Below are 20,034 nucleotides of genomic sequence, written 5' to 3'. Positions count from 1 at the left end.
ATGCGGTTTGACACCACTTTCCTGGCAGAATGGCCTAGAATAATGTGAGTTGTAGTTTGGTGAGGCAAAATGGGTTTTGATGGCCAACTTTAGTTGTCTGGAACTTTAAACCGAACTGGAAACGGATTTGAAGGCGGAGTTTTGTGTGAGGAGGAGTTTTGGGCGGGAAAAGGCAGCGCGCATGCGTGGTTCTTCCTCCTGAGGAGAAAACGAACGCCACGCCCGAAGCCACGCCCCCATTCCTTCCCCTCGCTCCCCATTGGCCGCTCAGGCAACACCTCGCGGGCAAGACGCGCCCTTGTACACATCTCATTGGCGGAATGGTAATCAGGGGGCGGGGAAATAGGGGAAAAAAGTTGAAGGGAGCTCAAAAAAGAGAGAGGACTTGGTGGGAGGTCTAAAGAAAAGAAAGCGCTTTCCTATTGGATGCTGAAATCCTTAGCAACGTTTTTATTGGCCAATACAGCCGTCTATCTGAGCCACGGAGGCGGGATATTATAAAGAAAGATAGGGTTTAAAGAAGAGGACTTGGTGGGAGGTCTAAAGAACAGAAAGCGCTTTCCTATTGGAAGCTGAAATCCTTAGCAACGTTTTTATTGGCCAATACAGCCGTCTATCTGAGCCACGGAGGCGGGATATTATAAAGAAAGACCGGGTTTCGATTGGAAGGTGAAGTTGGAGATTTTTTTGTTGTTAAGGCGTTCCGATTGGCTGTTGGAGATGTATGTCTGGAAGCAGGGCCAATGGGAGGAAAGGAGGCGGGTGAGGTAGCTTGGGGAGGGTTCCCGGCGCATGCGCGGGGCGGGGAGCGTGCGTGCCGACGTCGCCGTGCGTTGTGACGTCGCCGCGCCGCCCTGAGAGGAGCCTGTGTGAGTGTCTATGTGGGGGTCTCTTTGGCCGGAGGAGGAGGAGGAGGAGGAAGAGCGGGCCGCGGCGTGGCGGTAAGTGGCTCTCCCGGAGGGGAGGGAAGGGAGGGAAGGAGATAGAAGCGGGCCTCAGCGAGGTGGGGGGCCCTCGGTACTATGGGCCCCTCACTCTGGTGGGGCCCCTCAGAGGGGAGCAAGGCCCCGCCCACAAAGGGGAGGGGCCACTAAGGGACACGCCCCCTCTTAACCAGGACACGCCCCCGAGGAGGAAGGGCACGCCCCTCCCTACACCTGGGGCTGGTTAGGGGGAGCTTGGACCTTGGGAGACCCTCCCAAAAGACTCCCTGAAGGAACCCCAGGTGACAGGGGCTTCCTGTAGTGCCTTAGTATAATAAGACTTTATTTGTTACCCCCCCCAATAATAATTATAATTATTATTATTATTATTCAAGGCAGATAATCCACAGTATCGGCTTTGAACTGGGTTATCCAAGTCCACACTGCCATATTTATTATTTATTTATTTCGCACATTTCTACTACCCCACCCTTCTCAACCTCCGAGTGGGGACTCAGGGCGGCTTACAAAAGGCACAATTCGATGCCAACATAAACATAACAATGGATAAAACATGTAAACAGCAATTATAACAATTAAAGACAGTCAGTCCATACGTTAAAATCAATAAAACAATCTAATGCTCAGCGTTCGCCATCTCATAGTCCGTAAATTCATTATTATTATTATTATTATAACTTTATTTGTACCCCGCTAGCATCTCCCGAAGGATTCGATGCGGCTTACACAGGCCAAGGCCTCAAAACACAATACAACAATACAATACCTAGAGCAAATTAAAACAGTTAAGCAGAGTAAACAACAGCAATAACAATACATTGAGGCATCAAGACACTATAAAAACTGGGCCAGGCTGGGGTAATGGGTACATGATTAAAAGTGCTGAAGTGGCAGGAGGTATGTAGGATTATAAATAGGTGCAATGTGCGGTATGCAGTAATCTTAATTCTACTAAAGTGCTTCTAGGATTTGATATTGGGGGTTCCTAATCTGAAAAGGCACATCGGAACAGTCAGGTCTTCAAGTTCTTTCTGAAGACTGCCAAAGTTGGAGCCTGTCTGATGTCTTTAGGGAGTGAGCTCCAGAGTCGAGGGGCCACCACAGAAAAGGCCCTCTCTCTCATCCCCACCAATTGCGCCTGTGATGCTGGTGGGATCGAGAGCAGGGCCTCCCCGTATGGTCAAAGAGACCGTGTGGGTTCGTATACAGAGATGTGGTCACGCAGGTAGGCGGGTCCCAAACCAGGGCTTTGTAAGTAAGAACCTGCACCTTGAATTGGGTCCAGTAGATGAAAGGCAGCCAGTGGAGCTCCTTAAACAGGAGGGATGACCTCTCTCTGTAAGGGGCACCGGTTAACAACCTGGCTGCCACCCGTTAGATCATCTGAAATTTCCGGGCCGTTTCAAGGGCAGCCCTACGTAGAGTGTATTGCAGTAATCCAATCTAGAGGTGACTAAGGCGTGGACCACCTTGGCCAGATCTGCCGTCCCGAGGTATAACCCGCCACCATCTCCCCAAAGGGGACTCAGGGTGACTACCATGAGGCCAAGCCCAATATAATACAACATAATAAGGGCCCTTCCACACATTCCAGAATATCTGCTTTGAAATGGGTTATCTGAGTCCACACTGCCATAATAGTAATCTATATGAATAAAAATGTAATGTTCGTTTGTGCGATTAACATAACTCAAAAACCACTGGGGCAAATTGACACCAAATTTGGACACAAGACACCTATCAGGCCAATGAGTGACCATCACCTCTAAACACACACACGCACAAAACCCCCCCAGCGGAACAGACTTAAAACCCCAAAAAATACATAATATATACATATACGCATACACACATGTGAGCAATATTATTATAAATTATATTATTAAATATATTATTATTAATCATATTAGTTATATTATAATTATTAGTTGTTATTATTATATTATATTATTGTTATTATTATCATTGAGGTGCTTTTAGTTTGCCAGAGATGCATGTACACTGCAAAATTAATGCGGGTTGACACCACTTTCCTGGCACATGCACATATACACACATACATATACATATGCACACATACATAAACACACATACACACATGCATATAGACAAGCACACACATATACACAATATGCATTTACACATATAAACACACAAATACACACACACAGAAACACACATATATACACACACAAAACACAAATATATACACACACAAAATACATATACACAGACTGAGCCACAGCAGCACATGGCAGGGGACGGCTAGTCTATATAAATAAAAATGTAATGTTCGTTTGTGGGATTAACATAACTCAAAAACCACTGGGGGAATTGACACAAAATTTGGACACAGTACACCTAACAGTCCAACGAGTGTCCATCACCCCTAAAAAAAACCACACACACAATTATTTATTTATTTCCCGCATTTCTACCCCGCCCTTCTCAACCCCCGAGGGGGGACTCAGGGCGGCTTACAAAAGGCACGATTCGATGCCAACATAAACATAACAATGGATAAAACATGTAAACAGCAATTATAACAATTAAGACAGTCAGTCCATACATTAAAATCAATAAAACAATCTAATGCTCAGCGTTCGCCATCTCATAGTCTGTAAATTCATTCCACATTGTCAAGTACTCTCAATTCTGGTCCTCATTGTCCTTATCTAACCGCCAGATTGCCTGAAAGCCTGGTCCCATAACCATGTTTTTAATTTCCTTCTGAAGGAGAGGAGGGATGTCGATGGCCTGATTTCCCCGGGGAGTGAATTCCACAGGTGAGGGGCCACCACTGAGAAGGCCCTGCTCCTCGTCCCCACCAATCTCACTTGTGATAGAGGTGAGATCGAGAGCAGGGCCTCCTCAGAAGATCTCAAACCCCGAGGTGGGACATAGAGGGAGATGCGTTCGGACAGGTACGCTGGGCTGGAGCCGTATAGGGTTTTGTAGGTCAAAACCAGCACTTTGAATTGTGCTTGGAACTGGATCGGCAGCCAGTGGAGCTGGCATAACAGAAGGGTGGTATGCTCCCTGTATGACACTCCGGTGACTAATCTGGCTGCTGCCTGCTGGACTAATTGAAGTTTCCGAACAGTCTTCAAAGCCAACCCTACGTAGAGTGCGTTGCAGTAATCTATTCAGGATGTAACGAGTGTGGACCACTGTGGCCAGATCTGACTTCCCAAGGTACGGGCGCAACTGGTGCACAAGTTTTAATATCACCCAGGGCCCTTCCACACAGCCTTATAGCCCAGAGTATCTGCTTTGGACTGGGTTATCTGAGTCCACACTGCCATATAATAATAATAATAATAATAATAATAATAATAATAAGCCCTTCCACACAGCCTTATATCCCAGAGTATCTGCTTTGAACTGGGTTATCTGATTCCACACTGCCGTATAATAATAATAATAATAATAATAATAATAATAATAATACACTTTATTTATAACCCTCCACCATCTCCCCAAAGGGGACTTAGCGTGACTAACATGAGGCCAAGCCCAAAATAATACAACATAATATTATTTATTATGTCCACGGTGATCTCTGGATGTCGGTGAAGTACAATTCCAAAACCAAAGGACACTGCCCACCAAACCTTTCTAGTGTTTTCTGTTGGTCATGGGAGAACTGTGTGCCAAGTTTGGTTCAATTCCATCGTTGGTTGGGTTCAGAATGTTCTTTGATTGTAGGTGAACTATAAATCCCAGCAACTACAACTCCCAAATTACAAAATCAATTTTGTTGAGTGAAGGACATACATTGGGTTGTTAGGTGTCTTGTGTCCAAATTTGGTGTCAATTCGCCCAGTGGTTTTTGAGTTCTGTGAATACCACAAACTAACATTACATTTTTATTTATATAGATTTACAGTATTTATATTCCGCCCTTCTCACCCCGCAGGGGACTCAGGGCGGATTACAGTGTACACATATATGGCAAACACTCTATGCCAATTTTAACATACAAGATATACAGACATACACAGAGGCTATTTAACTTTTTCTGGCCGCCAGGGGAGCTGTCGCTTTCATCGTCCATCTGCGATGCTGATGAACCACTTCTGCATTCCCCGCATGCTTCCCTGCTGGAAGGCTTTGCTGGAGTCTTCTTTATGGCCTAATAAATCAGTTAATTTAGCCTCCCCACACTTTAAGGTGGTACCTTGTTTTCCTAATTGACAGATGCAACTGTCTTTCGGGTTGCAAAGGTCGACAACAGGCTACACACCATTGGTTGCAAACCCACTCCAACCCAGGCTGGCTTCAAACTCATGACCTTTTGGTCAGAGTGATCTTAATGCAGCTGACACTCAGCCAGCTGCGCCACAATCCCGGTGCAATAACACACAATAACAAAATACATCATAACAAAATATGAAATAACAAAATCAACAGTATAAAACAACATAGTAAAACCAGACACAGAGGACGGGCCAAATGTATGAGGTAAAATGTTAAGCTTGGCCAGCAATTGGGGCCAAGGGAGAGAGACCCTCCCAAAAGATATGCCTGAAGGAACCCCAAGTGACAGGGGCTTCCTATAGCACCTTATTATCATAAGACTTTATTGGTAACCCACCCAATAATAATAATAACAATAATAATTATTATTATTCAAGGCAGATAATCCACAGAATCTGCTTTGAATCTGAGTCTACACTGCCATATCACCCAGGGCCCTTCCACACAGCCTTATACCCCAAAGTATCTGCTTTGAACTGGGTTATCTGAGTCCACTGTCATATAATAATATTTATTTATTTATTTATTTATTTGGTAGTTTTGTATACCGGTCTTCTCACCTCTATCCAAGGGACTCGGGCCGGTTTCCAACATCAATATTACAGACTGTCATTAAAACATCATATTTCTAAATCACATTAAAACATTGAAACAATTAAAATGGCAAAAATACAATCATATGATTACAGTGGTCAGTCGTCATTAAAAATCATTATTCGTTGTCATTTCATCCATATCACAGGATCATGGCTCATTCGTTGAATGCCAATCCCCAAAGCCAAGTTTTCACCTGTTTCCTGAACGTTAAGTTTGAAGGGGCAGTTCTGATCTCCAGTGGAAGGGAGTTCCAGAGTCGAGGGGCCACCACCGAGAAGACCCTGTCTCTCATCCCCACCAGCCACGCCTGTGAGGCCGGTGGGATCGAGAGCAGGGCCCCTCCAGACAATCTTAGCAATCTTGATGGTTCATAGGGGAGAATACGTTCGGACAGGTAAATTTGGCCGGAGTCGTTTAGGGCTTTATAGGTTAAGACCAGCACTTTGAATTGTGCTCAGAAGCTGACTGGCAGCCAGTGGAGCTGGCGCAACAGAGGAGTAGTATGCTCCCTGTACCCCGCTCCCGTTAGTAGTCTGGCTGCCGCACGTTGGACTAATTGAAGCTTCCGGGCAGTCTTCATAGGCAACCCCACGTAGAGAGCGTTGCAGTAATCTAAACGGGATGTAACCAAAGCATGGACCACCGTGGCCAAGTCAGACTTCCCAAGGTATGGGCACAACTGGTGCACGAGTTTTAATTGTGCAAAAGCTCCCCTGACCACCGCTGAAACCTGGGACTCCAAGTATAATAATAATAATAATAATAATAATAATAATAATAATACACTTTATTTATATCTCGCCAAAGGGGACTCAGGGTGACTAACTTGAGGCCAAGCCCAAAATAATACAACATAATAAACACACAATAACAAAATATGAAATAACAAAATCAACAATATAAAACAGAATAGTAAAACCAGACACAGAGGGTGGGCCAAATGTATGAGGTAAAATGTTAAGCTTGGCCAGCATTTGGGGCCAAGGGAGAGAGACCCTCCCAAAAGATATGCCTGAAGGAACCCCAGGTGACAGGGGCTTCCTATAGCGCCTTGTTATCATAAGACTTTATTTGTAACCCGCCCAATAATAATAATAATAATAATAATAATAATAATTTGAGGCAGATAAGCCACAATATCTGCTTTGAACTGGGTTACCTGAGTCCACACTGCCATAATAATAATCTATATAAATAAAAATGTAATGTTCGTTTGTGGGATTAACATAACTCAAAAACCACTGGGGGAATTGACACCAAATTTGGACACAAGACACTTCTCAGGCCAATGAGTGACCATCACTCCTAAACACACACACACACACAAACCCCCAGCGGAACAGACTTTAAACCCCCCAAAATACATAATATATACATATACACATACACTCATATACATATACACATGCACACATTCATATACACATGCACATACATACACACACACATATACACACAAATTTGCATATAGACAAGTACACACATATACACAATATGCATGTACATATATAAACACACAAATACACAAATATATACACACAAACACATATATACACAAATATATACACACATAAAACATATATACAGACTGAGCCACAGCAACACATGGCAGGGGACGGCTAGTCTATATAAATAAAAATGTAATGTTCGTTTGTGGTATTAACATAACTCAAAAACCACTGGACGAATTGACACAAAATTTGGACACAAGACACCTAACAGTCCAACGAGTGTCCATCACCCCTAAACACACACACACACACAAAACCCCAGCGGAGAAGACTTTAAAAAACCCAAAAAATACACCATATATACATATACACATACACTCATATACATATACACATACACATTCACATATATATATGTGTGTGTGTGTGTGTGTGTGTGGAGGTGACGGCCGACAGGGAGCTCTGGCGTGGGCTGGTCCATAAGGTCACGAAGAGTCAGAAACGACTGAACGAATGAACAACAACAACACGCACTTGCATATATGCATGCACACATACATATATACATACATACACATACACATATAGACGAGCACACACATATATACAATATGCATGTACACATACAAACACACAAATGCACAAATATATACACATACACATATATACGCACACACATATATATACACCTATATATATATATACACAAACACACATATATATATACACACAAAACACATATACACAGACTGGGCACAGCAATAATAAGGGGACTCGTGTCGGCTTACACGAGGCCAAGCCCAGCAATACAAGAATGCAAATATACATATAAGAAAACAGCAATAAAATATAAGGAAAGAATAAAATAAGAAAAGCCATATAAATAAACACATCAGATAATATAAAAGCCCCACGTAGAGTTCATTACAGTAGTCCAATCTGGAGGTGACTAAGACATGGACCACCCTGGCCAGATCCGAGGTACGGTTGCAGTTGGCGCACGAGTCTTAATTGTGCAAAGGCCCTCCCAGCCACCACCGACGCCTGAACTTCAAGCGTCAGTGATGAGTCCAGGAGGACACCCAGACTGCGGACCTGTGACTTCAGGGGGAATGCAACCCCGTCCAACACAGGTTGCCACCCTATACCCAGATCCTGCTTACAATCGACCAGGAGGACCTCTGTCTTGTCGGGATTGATCTTCAGCTTGTTCGTCCTCATCCAGACAGCCACAGTGGTCAGACACTCGTCCAGCAGCCAAGGGGCTTCCTTGGAATTAGGTGGAAACGAGTAGTAGAGTTGTGTGTCATCTGCATAGAGATGGCACCCAACTCCAAAACTCCGGATGACCTCTCCCAGCGGTTTCATGTAGATGTTGAAAAGCATGGGAGACAGAATGGAACCTTGCGGGACCCCACAGGTCAAAGGCCAGGGGTCTGAGCAGGCGTCTCCCAGCTTCATCTGGGAACGACCCTCCAGGAAGGACCGGAGCCATGACAAAGCCATGCCTCCAAGGCCCATCCCGGAGAGTTGTCCCAGAAGGATACCATGATCGATGGTATCGAAAGCCGCTTTCCTGGCTTGATATTCCAGGTTATATGGCTGTGTGGAAGGGCCCTAAATCCACACTCAGATAATATGCGATTTCCTGCCTTGATTTTCTGGGATATAGGGCTGCATGGAAGGGAGCAGCTGGCTGGGAGTCATCTGCATTACGATCACTACTGACCAAAAGGTCATGAGTTCGAAGCCAGCCTGGGTCAGAGTGAGGTTCCGACCAATTTGTGTAGCTTGCTGTCAACCTTTGCAGCCCGAAAGACAGTTGCATGTCAAGTAGGAAATTTAGGTACCTCTTATGCGGGAAGGCTAATTTACGATGCCATAAAAATCTCCAGTAAGCATGCAAAGAATGAGGAAGTACTTCATAATGTGGGATTTCCTGCCTTGATATTCTGGGATATAGGGCTGCGTGGAAGGGCCCTTCCACGCAGCTGTATAAAATCCCACATTATATGCTTTGAACTGGAATATATGGCAGTGTAGACTCATGTAATCCTGTTCAAAGCAGATATTGTGGATTATCTGCCTTGATATTATGGGTTATCTGGCTGTGTGGAAGGGTCCCCAGAGAGTAAATATTTGCTTTGAACTGGGTTATCTGAGTCCACACTCTGATAATTTGGGATTTTCTGCCTTGATATTCTGGGACATAGGGCTGTGTGGACGGATTATCTGTCTCAGAATATCAAGGCAGATAATCCACAATATCTGTTTTGAACTAGGGGCCCTTCCACACAGCCCTATATCTCAGAATATCAATGGAGTTGGGTGCCATCTCTATGCAGATGACACGCAACCCTACTACTCTTTTCCACCTAACTCCAAGGAAGCCCCTCGGGTGCTGGACGTGTGCCTGGCCGCTGTGGCTGTCTTGATGAGGAGGAACAAGCTGAAGATCAATCCCAACAAGACAGAGGTCCTCCTGGTAGATCGTAAACCGGATCGGGATATAGTGTGGCAACCTGTGTTGGATGGGGTTGCATTCCCCCTGAAGTCACAGGTCCGCAGTTTGGGTGTCCTCCTGGACTCATCACTGATGCTTGAAGCTCAGGCGTCGGCTGTGGCCGGGAGGGCCTTTGCACAATTGAGACTCATGCGTCAGCTGTGACCGTACCTCGTGAAGGCGGATCTGGCCAGTGTAGTCCATGCCTTAGTCAACTCCAGATTGGACTACTGTAACGCACTCTACGTGGGACTGCCCTTGAAAACGGCCCGAAAATTTCAACTGGTCCAACGGGCGGCTGCCAGGTTGTTAACAGGTGCTCCTTACAGGGAGCGGTCAACCCCCCTGTTTAAGGAGCTCCACTGGCTGCCGTTCATTTTCCAGTCCCAATTCAAGGTGCAGGTTCTTACCTACAAAGCCCTAAACGTACCTACCTTCGTGGCCGCATTTCTGTATATGAACCCACACGATCTCTTCGATCATCTGGAGAAGCCCTGAGTGCACTCCCGCCTCCATCACAGGTGCGATTGGTGGGGACGAGGGAGAGGGCCTTCTCGGTGGTGGCCCCTCAACTCTGAAACTGCCTCCCCAAGGACATCAGGCATGCCCCAACACTGGCAGTCTTTAGAAGGAGCCTGAAAACGTAGTTGTTCCAGTGTGCCTTCCCAGAATAAGGAAACTCCCAGCAATATGTCCTCTAAATGCACTTTATCAATGATCTAGGATTGTCTGCACGCCCTTTCCTCTCTGAAATTCTGAATTTAGAATTATCTGAATTTAGACTCAAATAGCACAGTTCAAAGCAGGTATTGTGGGAATTTCTGCCTTGATAATCTGGGATATAAGGCTGTATGGAAGAGCCTTAGATTATCTGAGTCCACACTACCATATTTATTTATTTATGACATTTATATGCCGCCCTTCTCACCGCAAAGTACTATGGTACTTGAAGTTGTCTCAAACTGCATTAATTTTGCATCTGTAGACTTTTAACAGGTATCCCTTCCTCTTTTTTCTTAGTGCTTCCTATAAAAATCCCCAGCTTTCTGTTCTCTAGATGTGGGTTTGGGCTCCTTTTGTAAGAAAAAGCTCTGCTGGACCAGGCCAAAGACCCATGCGGGCCAACATCTGGTGAGCCAGTTGCTGCCTGGAAATTTCCAGACAGACGGGTGCAGCCTTGTTAGTCTTTTGCAGCAAAAACAACAATGTCTTGTGGCCACTTAAAGATTAACAAGTTTTCTTTGGAATAAGTGTTCGGACGAAGCGGCCCTCGGCACATAATGCCACCGAGAAGGGAAGCCCACTATCAGAATGTGCACCAAGTAGTATCCTCCCTCTTGTGTTTCCCAGCAGCTGATATATCAAGGCACACTATCTATCTATCTATCTATCTATCTATTATCTATCTATCTATCTATATAATAAAAGTCAGTGTTTGTATGTGGCGGAGGGCGGACGTAGGGAGGATGGAGGACAGAGGGAGGTGTATGTGGCAAGTTTCTGATTGGTTGCCACTGTGGTATTATTTGCATATGGTCTCTGATTGGCCAGCCTCAAAACTCCAAGATTCTGAGGTGACAGAGGAGAGGAAAAGGCCCGAGGCTGTGTCAGAAAATTACGAATACAGACCAAACTTGGCACACAGAGCCCGCAAGACCCACTCTACATCCTACTACAGTTTGGAGGAGGGTGGACCATGGATGATGGGACTTGCAGTACCATCACTCACTTTCTGAGACCGCTGTGACCCTCATCCAATGACTAATCAAGACCAAACTTGGCACAGAGAGCCCCCATGACCCACTCTGCATCCTGGTGCAGTTTGGAGGAGGATGGACCATGCACGATGGGATTTGCAGATAAAGAACACCTTTGCCACACAATGCCTTTCTCTAATAACCCGGGCAGCGCCGGGTCCCCAAGCTAGTGTTGTCTTAAAGGTTAGCTACTAGGGCTCTCTCCTTCCTCCTCTCCTCATTTCTAAAGTTTGGCCAACTCTGTAGTTTAGAGAGATCTATTTGAGCCTGAGGTGGATAAGCAGAACCTTTATGTGTTTATGTGTTTCATGGCTGGAATCATTGCATTGCTTTGAGTTTTCCAGGCTGTCTGGTTATGTTCCAGAAGCATTCTCTCCTGACGTTTCAACCACATCTATGGCAGGCATCCTCAGAGGTTGTGAGGAGAAAATACTTCTGGCACATAGCTAGACAGCCCGGAAAGCTCACAGCAACCCCTATGTCCCACCTCGTAATCTAAGATCATCTGGAGAGGCCCTGCTCTCACTCCCGTCAACAGCACAGATGTATCTGGTGGGGACGAGAGACAAGGCCTTCTCCGCTGTGGCCCCCCGCCTATGGAACACACTCCCAAATGAGGTAAGATCCGCTCCCTCCCTCCCTCCTGGCTTTTAGAAAAAAATTAAAATGGTTTTGGGACCAGGCCTTCGGACAGTAGAAGTAAATGTATGCAGCATTTCGGAAAGACAACGACTGTAATGGCGATTTGATGGACGAGACTTTTTTAAAAAAATAAATAATTTTTATTGTGTTTTCCTTCAACAGTGAAAGAGGGGGAACAATCAGCATGATAGAAAAGTAGGAAATAAAAGGTAGTGTAGGGGAGGGTAGTGGGGGGCGGGGGGAGAGGAGGAGTGGATCAGCCAAAACAAAACAAAACAAAATCAACCACCCAAGGACCATATAAAAGTCATGGGGGAAAAGAGAAAAAAAAAAGATAGTAATAATACAATAAAGTCTAGGGCTTCCAGTTCGTTCGACAGAGGTACGTCCATTAAGTTGCTTATGTCTTCTTATGGTCTCATTCGCCCCGTAATCGATGTTAGTTCTTGGTGACAAATGTTAAATGCTTAGTTTGATTTTCTCTCTTAGATACTCTTTAAGTTGGTTCCACTTTATGGGTTTTTCACAACTCTGTTCCGTTAGTAAATAAGAAAGCCTGTCCAGGTCCATATATTCTACTATTTTCGTAATCCAATCCTCATTGGAGGGGATTTCTTTCATTTTCCATTTTTGAGCAATTAATACTCTTGCGGCAGCTGACATATAAAAAAAGATTTTTTCATCATTTTTCTTTAAGTCAAGATCCGTTATGTTCAACAGATAGTATTCAGGCTTCATATCGAATTTTGTTTTGATTATATTTTGTGTATGTTTATGGATCAGAGTCCAGAATTTTTGGATCTCCTTGCAACTCCAAAATAAATGATAATAAGTTCCCACTTCTTTCCTACACTTCCAGCATAAGCTCTCATGCTTTTCATTAAATTTGGAAAGTTGGATAGGTGTCAGATGCCATCGATGGAACACTTTAAGCTAGTTCTCTAATATATTTGTGGCTTTTGTAAGACTGTTTTATTGATTTAATGATTGTTTTATTGCTCATGGATGTATTTTTTAATTTGATTTATGTCTAATTGTAGTGTATAATTGTAATTGTTTGTACTGGCATTGAATTTTTGCCATTACTTATGTGTAAACCGCTTTGAGTCCCCCTCGGGGTGAGAAAAGCGGTATACAAATACTGCAAATAAATAAATAAAACCTTTATATTCAGAGGCAGCACAAATCAAGCTATAAGCCACTCGTAATGTGGACGATGGGCATGGTGTTGCCCTTCTTTGGCCCCTTCATAGCAGTTAGATGTGCTGGCTGAACTTTCCATCAGCTGTATTATCCATCCTTTGCATTTGCCTCATCTTCCTCCCCGAAGAGAAGAAGCCTTCTAGGTTACAGTCATAGACTTGGAATAGATCTTGCTTGCTTCTATCCTTAAAACAGATGGTTTCTATTTTTAAATTAAGTTTGTAGTTTGTATTTCTCTGAAACCAGGCTTCTCCTCCGTGTGCCATGAATAATGCCAGCTGCTTCTTTCTAGCTGAGATCAAATCCTAAGTGAGGTTTTCTTCCTCTCTCTCCTCCTTGCAGCAGTATTGACACCTTTGGCTTGAAATTAACACCTCCCTTTGGAGTTGGGCTCTTTTGTTTTCCTTCGCTTGTCTCCTGGTCCCTTCATCCCAGAGGCTTCCTGCTGTTAATTGCCAGCTTTTCCCTTTGCACCCATATGCCACAGTTTTTTAAAAAAGTTGAGGCTTCCTTGCCCACTCTTCCGTTTAGGACATTACCTATTAACTCAATTCTCCAGTAACTTTTATTTGGTCTTTTACCTCCGCCTCACTTTCGGAACTTTCCATATTTGCTGAACTTCCCCACCTCAGCAAACAGCTTCCCTTGTCTTTTTCTGCCGGGGTCACAAGTTTAAAGATCTGGTGATAACCTCGAAAATGTTGTCTCCGCACTCCTTCCAAGACCAAATCTGTTCTGTTACAAGGCCGTGCGCTCAAGGATCCTAATTGGAAGGAGCTTCCAAAGCAGATAATGTGGGTTATTTTCTTTGATCATTTGGATTTTTTTTTTGTGTGTGTGTTAGGAGCAACTTGAGAAACTGGCTTAAACTGTCTTTACAATACTAGGGCGACTTTCCCTCTTATATGTTGAATCTTCTTCTCATTATACTAGGAAGTGTCCCATCTTTGCTTCTCGTAATTCAATGCTGGCTCATTAAGTGGCCTTTGTTTTGGTCTTGTCATAGCTGTTCTTGTAACTCAACCAGGTTCTCCCTGTTCCTTCATCCCTCCCCTTTCCTTTGTGAAATGTCTCATTAGTTTATGTTGCAAAGGTGTTGTTGACAAATTGACTTCTCACCAGATCGCAATTTGTTGCTGTGTCATGTATGGATTGACTGGCTCTTGCCACTATGGATGTTTAGCCCAACACATGAGTCTTCAAAGAAAATGCCCTCATGATGACACTGCTCCTTTTGGGTTTTAGTGGGAAACCAGCCACAATATAGAAGTTTCTTGGTTTCTTTCTGGTTGAAACATAGGGTTCTTTCATATTTGGAGTGTGGGTATCCTGTCGCCACCGCCTTCTTACTTAAATTGTATTACTGTATATGCTCAAGTATAAGCCTAGTTTTTCAACCCTTTTTTAGGCTGAAAAAGCCCCCCTCGGCTTATACTTGGGTGAGGGTCCTGGCAGGAAGGCATGGGGCTGCAAGAAGGGCTCTCACCTCTCCACACAGCAACCCAGCTCTCCTTCCTCTCCTCCTCTCTCAAGCAGCATGCACCTTCCTCCACTCTCAGCCCAACGCGTGCCTTCCTCTCCTCTCTTGGTGCAGCCGTGCCTTCCTCCCCCCCTCGGTGCAACACACACCATCCTCTCCCCTCTTGGTGCAGCATGCGCCTTCCTCTCCTCTCTGTGTAGCGTGTACCCCCCTCTCCTCAGTGCAACACGTGCCTTCCTCTCAGTGCAGCACTTACCCCCCTCTCCTCTCTGAGTGCAGCACACACCTTCCTTTCCTCTCTCATACAGTGCGCGCCTTCCTCTCCTCCATCAGTGCAGCATGCCCCTTCCTCTCCTCTCTTTATCCAGCATGCACCTTCCTCTCCTCTCTCGTTACAGCACACACCTTCCTCTCCTCTCTTGGTTTAGCCTGCAACTTCTTCTCCTCTCTCGTGCAACATATGCCTTCCTTTCTTCTCTCAAAGCAGCGCATGCCTTCCTCTCCTCTCTTGGTGTAGCGTGCGACTTCCTCTCCTCTCTCGGTGCAACACATGCCTTCCTCTCCTCTCGGTGTAGCCTGCAACTTCCTCTCCTCTCTCAATGCAGCGCACACCTTCCTCTCCTCTCTCAGTGCAGCACGCACCTTCCTCTCCTCTCTCGGTGCAGCATGTGCCTTACTCTCCTCTCTTGGTGTAGCGCGCGACTTCCTCTCTTCTCTCGGTGTAGCGCGCGACTTCCTCTCCTCTCTCGGTGCCGCGCGCACCTTCCTCTCCTCTCTCGGTGCAGTGCACACCTTCCTCTCTCTCTCGGTGCAGTGCGCACCTTCCTCTCCTCTCTCGGTGTAGCGCACACCTTCCTCTCCTCTCTCAATACAGCATGCACCTTCTTCTCCTCTCTCAATACAGCATGCACCTTCTTCTCCTCTCTTGATGCAGCACATGCCTTCCTCTCCTCTCTTGGTGCAGCACCCGCCTTCCTCTCCTCTCTCGGTGTAGCGCGCAACTTCCTCTCCTCTCTCGGTGCAGCGCACACCTTCCTCTCCTCTCTCGGTGCAGTGCGCACCTTCCTCTCCTCTCTCCGTGCTGCGCGCACCTTCCTCTCCTCTCTCGGTGTAGCGCGCACCTTCAATACAGCATGCACCTTCTTCTCCTCTCTTGATGCAGCACAAGTTCTTCTCTTGATGCAGCACAAGTTCTTCCTCATGTTCTGGTGGAATCTCCTTTCCTGTAGTTTGAAGCCATTGTTCCACGTCCTAGTTTCCAGGGCAGCCTTCCTCTCCTCTCTTGGTGCAGCACCCGCCTTCCTCTCCTCTCTCCGTGCTGCGCGCACCTTCCTCTCCTCTCTCCGTGCTGCGCGCACCTTCCTCTCCTCTCTCGGTGCAGCGCACACCTTCCTCTCCTCTCTCGGTGCAGTGCGCACCTTCCTCTCCTCTCTCCGTGCTGCGCGCACCTTGCTCTCCTCTCTCGGTGTAGCGCGCACCTTCCTCTCCTCTCTCAATACAGCATGCACCTTCTTCTCCTCTCTTGATGCAGCATACGCCTTCCTCTCCTCTCTCGGTGTAGAGAGGAAGTAGCGCGCAACTTCCTCTCCTCTCTCGGTGTAGTGCGCGACTTCCTCTCCTCTCTCGGTGTAGCACGCGCCCTCCTCTCTTGATACAGTTGCAAGAGACCTCATGGGCCATCCAGTCCAACTCCCTGCCAAGAAGCACCCCCAATAGGTGGCCATCCAGCCTCTGTTTAAAAGCATCCAAAGAAGGAGTTTCCACCACACTCCATGGCAGAGAGTTCCACTGCTGAACAGCTCTCCTTACAGTGAGGAAGTTCTTCCTCATGTTCTGGTGGAATCTCCTTTCCTGTAGTTTGAAGCCATTGTTCCACGTCCTAGTTTCCAGGGCAGCAGAAAACAAGCCTGTTCCCTCCTCTATATGACTTCCCCTTCCATATTTATACATGGCCATCATGTCTCCTCTCAGCCTTCTCTTCTGCAGGCTAAACATGCTTATTCGTATGCACACAGCTTTTCCCCCAAAATTAAAATAAACTGTGGTGATTATTGGAAAAATACATAAGCACATTTACACTGAAGAAGGTTAGAATAATGATTTAATCGGAGTTGGACAGTCTTATCTTAAATTACAGTTTTACGTAAATACTAGCCATACCCTGCAGCGCGTTGCTGTGGCCCACATGGGGGTTCTGTGTGGGAGGTTTGGCCCAATTCTATTGTTGGTGGGGTTCAGAATGCTCTGTGATTGTAGGTGAACTATAAATCCCAGCAACTAAAACTCTCAAATGTCAAGATTCTATTTGCCCCCAACTCCACCAGTGTTCACATCTGGACATATTGAGTATTCTTGTACAGTTTGGTGCAGATCCATCATTGTTTGAGTCCATAGTGCTGCCTGGATGTAGGTGAACTACAACTCCAAAGCCAAAGGTCACTGCCCACCAAACCCTTCCAGTATTTTCTGTTGGTCATGGGAGAAATGTGTGCCAAGTGTGGTTCAATTCCATCATTGGTGGGGTCCAGAGTGCTCTTTGATTGTAGGTGAACCATAAATCCCAGCAACCACAACTCCCAAATGACAAAATCATTTTTTTGGAGTGAAGGACATACATTGGGTTGTTAGGTGTCTTGTGTCCAAATTTGGTGTCAATTCCCCCAGTGGTTTTTGAGTTCTGTTAATCCCACAAACGAACATTACATTTTTATTTATATAGATTCCAAAACATTTAACCTACTGATGCCTCAATTAATATAATTTTATTGGTATCTATATTTATTTTGAAATTTACCATTAGCTGCTGCATTTCCCACCCTCGGCTTATACTTGAGTCAGTAAGTTTTCCCAATTTTTTGTGGTAAAATTAGGTGCCTCGGCTTATACTCGAGTATTTATGATACGTTGTTTACAATTGTGATTGTTTTATATTTTAATTGGTTGTGTTTTATCTGTAATTTTTGGGCTTGTCCCTTGTAACCTGCCCCAAGTCCCTTCGGGGAGATGGTTGGCGGGGTATAAAAATAAAATTATTATTATTATTATTATTATTATTATTATTATTATTTTAAATAATGTTGTGTTGCCACTCAAAGTTTGTGGCATACAGTCTTTCTGTTATTGACCTTCTTTTGGAGCAAATTGGCCTCATCCCATAATGTCTGTGGCCGTCTGTTTTGATATGTGTATCTTTTAATAGTGGCTCTCCTACTCCGGAAAGAATAAATCACAAAACCCAGCTGAGGTTTTAAATTTGTTGAATTCTGCCGTGTCGGGGGAATCAGGACTGAGTGCATTAGGAAACCGGAGTACTGCTGATCACCAGCCTGTCATCCCATCAGCTGCTTTGCATGTGTGGGATGAATGATGGCAAGTGCGATAGGGCCAGATTGGCAGGTAATTGGTTATCTGAGCTGCCGTTTCAATTGCATGTGGTGCCGTAGGGGAAACTGCTTGGTGTGCGTGTGACTTTGGGCTAGGCTTGTGCAAGGATTCCATGCTTGCAAGGCGGGTCAGCTAAAACTCCATCCGTGATTGTGTTTTCTCAGGAAACTTTGGCAAACAACCTCTTTGTGACAAGTAGAGTTCATTGGCTTCACTATTACATTCTTTATACAGCATTAGCCGTCCCCTGCCACGTGTTGCTGTGGCCCAGTGTGTGTATATGTGTTTTGTGTGTGTGTATACGTCTTTATGTGTGTGTATATATGTGTGTTTGTGTATGTGTGTGTGTGTATATATATATATATATATATATATAGAGGTGTATATAAGTGTGTGTGTATATATATATGTGTGTGTGTATTTGTGTGTTTATATGTGTACATGCATATTGTGTATATGTGTGTGCTTGTCTACATGCATATTTGTGTGTATATATGTATGTATATGGATATGTATGTGTGTGCATTTGTATATGTATATATGTGTGCATGCATGTATGTGTATATGTACATCTGTGTGTATGTATATGTGTGTGTTTGTGTGTTTATATGCATGCATGCATATTGTATATATATGTGTGCTTGTCTACATACATATTTGTCTGTATATATGTATGTATGTGGATATGTTTATGTGTGTGCGTGTGTGCGTGTGTGTGTGTGTGTGTATATATATCTGTGTTTATATGTATGGGTGTATATGTGTATATTTGTGTGTTTGTGCATATATATACTTGTGTGTATATCTTTGTGTTTTTACATGTGTACATGCATATTATGGATGTGTGTGCTTGCCTATATGCATATTTGTGTGTATATATGTATGTATGTGGACAAGTACGTGTATGTGCATGTGTATTAGGAAAATGTGTGCATGTATATTAGGAAAATAAAGTTATTATTATTATTATTTTATTTTAAATAACGGTGTGTGGCCACTGAATGTTTGTGGCATGCAGTTTTTCTGTTATTGACCCTCTTTTGGAACAAATTGGCCTCGACCCATAATGTCTGTGGCAATCTGTTTTGATATGTGTGCATGCATGTATGTGTATATGTACATCTGTGTATATATATGTGTGTGTGTTTGTGTGTTTATATGCGTACATGCATATTGTGTATAAGTGTGTGCTTGTCTACATGCATATTTGTGTGTATATATGTATGTATATGGATATGTATGTGTGTGCATGTGTATATGTATATATGTATGTGTGCATGCACATATGTGTATATGTACATCTGTGTGTATGTATATATTTGTGTGTTTATATGCGTACATGCATATTGTGTATATGTGTGTGCTTGTCTATAAGCATATTTGTGTGTATATATGTATGTGTGTGCATGTGTATATGTATATATGTATGTGTGCATGCATATATGTGTATATGTACATCTGTGTCTATGTATACATATGTATGTATATTTGTGTGTTTGTGTGTTTATATACGTACATGCATATTATGTATATGTGTGTGCTTGTCTACATGCATATTTGTGTGTATCTATGTATGTATGTGGATATGTATATGTGTGCATGTGTATATGTATATATGTATGTGTGCATGCATGTATGTGTATATGTATATCTGAGTGTGTGTATATGTGTATATTTGTGTGTGTTTGTGCATATTGTGTACGTGTGTGTGTTTGAATGTGTACATGTGTATATGTATATATGGTATATTTTGGGGGGTTTTAAGTCTGTTCCCCTGGGATTTTGTGTGTGTGTGTGTGTTTATGGGTGATGG

The 20,034-nt window shown here is 44.3% G+C and overlaps 1 protein-coding gene across 1 annotated transcript in view; it reads left to right on the top strand.

The window, feature by feature from the left end:
- The first annotated feature begins 816 nt into the window (after positions 1-816).
- The window catches only part of LOC132781074 (protein Smaug homolog 2), a 67,465-nt gene continuing 48,247 nt past the window's right edge, over positions 817-20,034 (top strand). The window contains exon 1 of the mRNA XM_067461490.1: positions 817-941. The gene's annotated coding sequence lies outside the window, so the exon portion shown is untranslated. The remainder of the gene's footprint in view (positions 942-20,034) is intronic.

The sequence above is a fragment of the Anolis sagrei genome, chromosome Y, assembly GCF_037176765.1.
Source record: "Anolis sagrei isolate rAnoSag1 chromosome Y, rAnoSag1.mat, whole genome shotgun sequence".
NCBI classification, from domain to species: domain Eukaryota; kingdom Metazoa; phylum Chordata; class Lepidosauria; order Squamata; family Dactyloidae; genus Anolis; species Anolis sagrei.
This window is presented reverse-complemented; position numbering and strand designations above follow the sequence as displayed.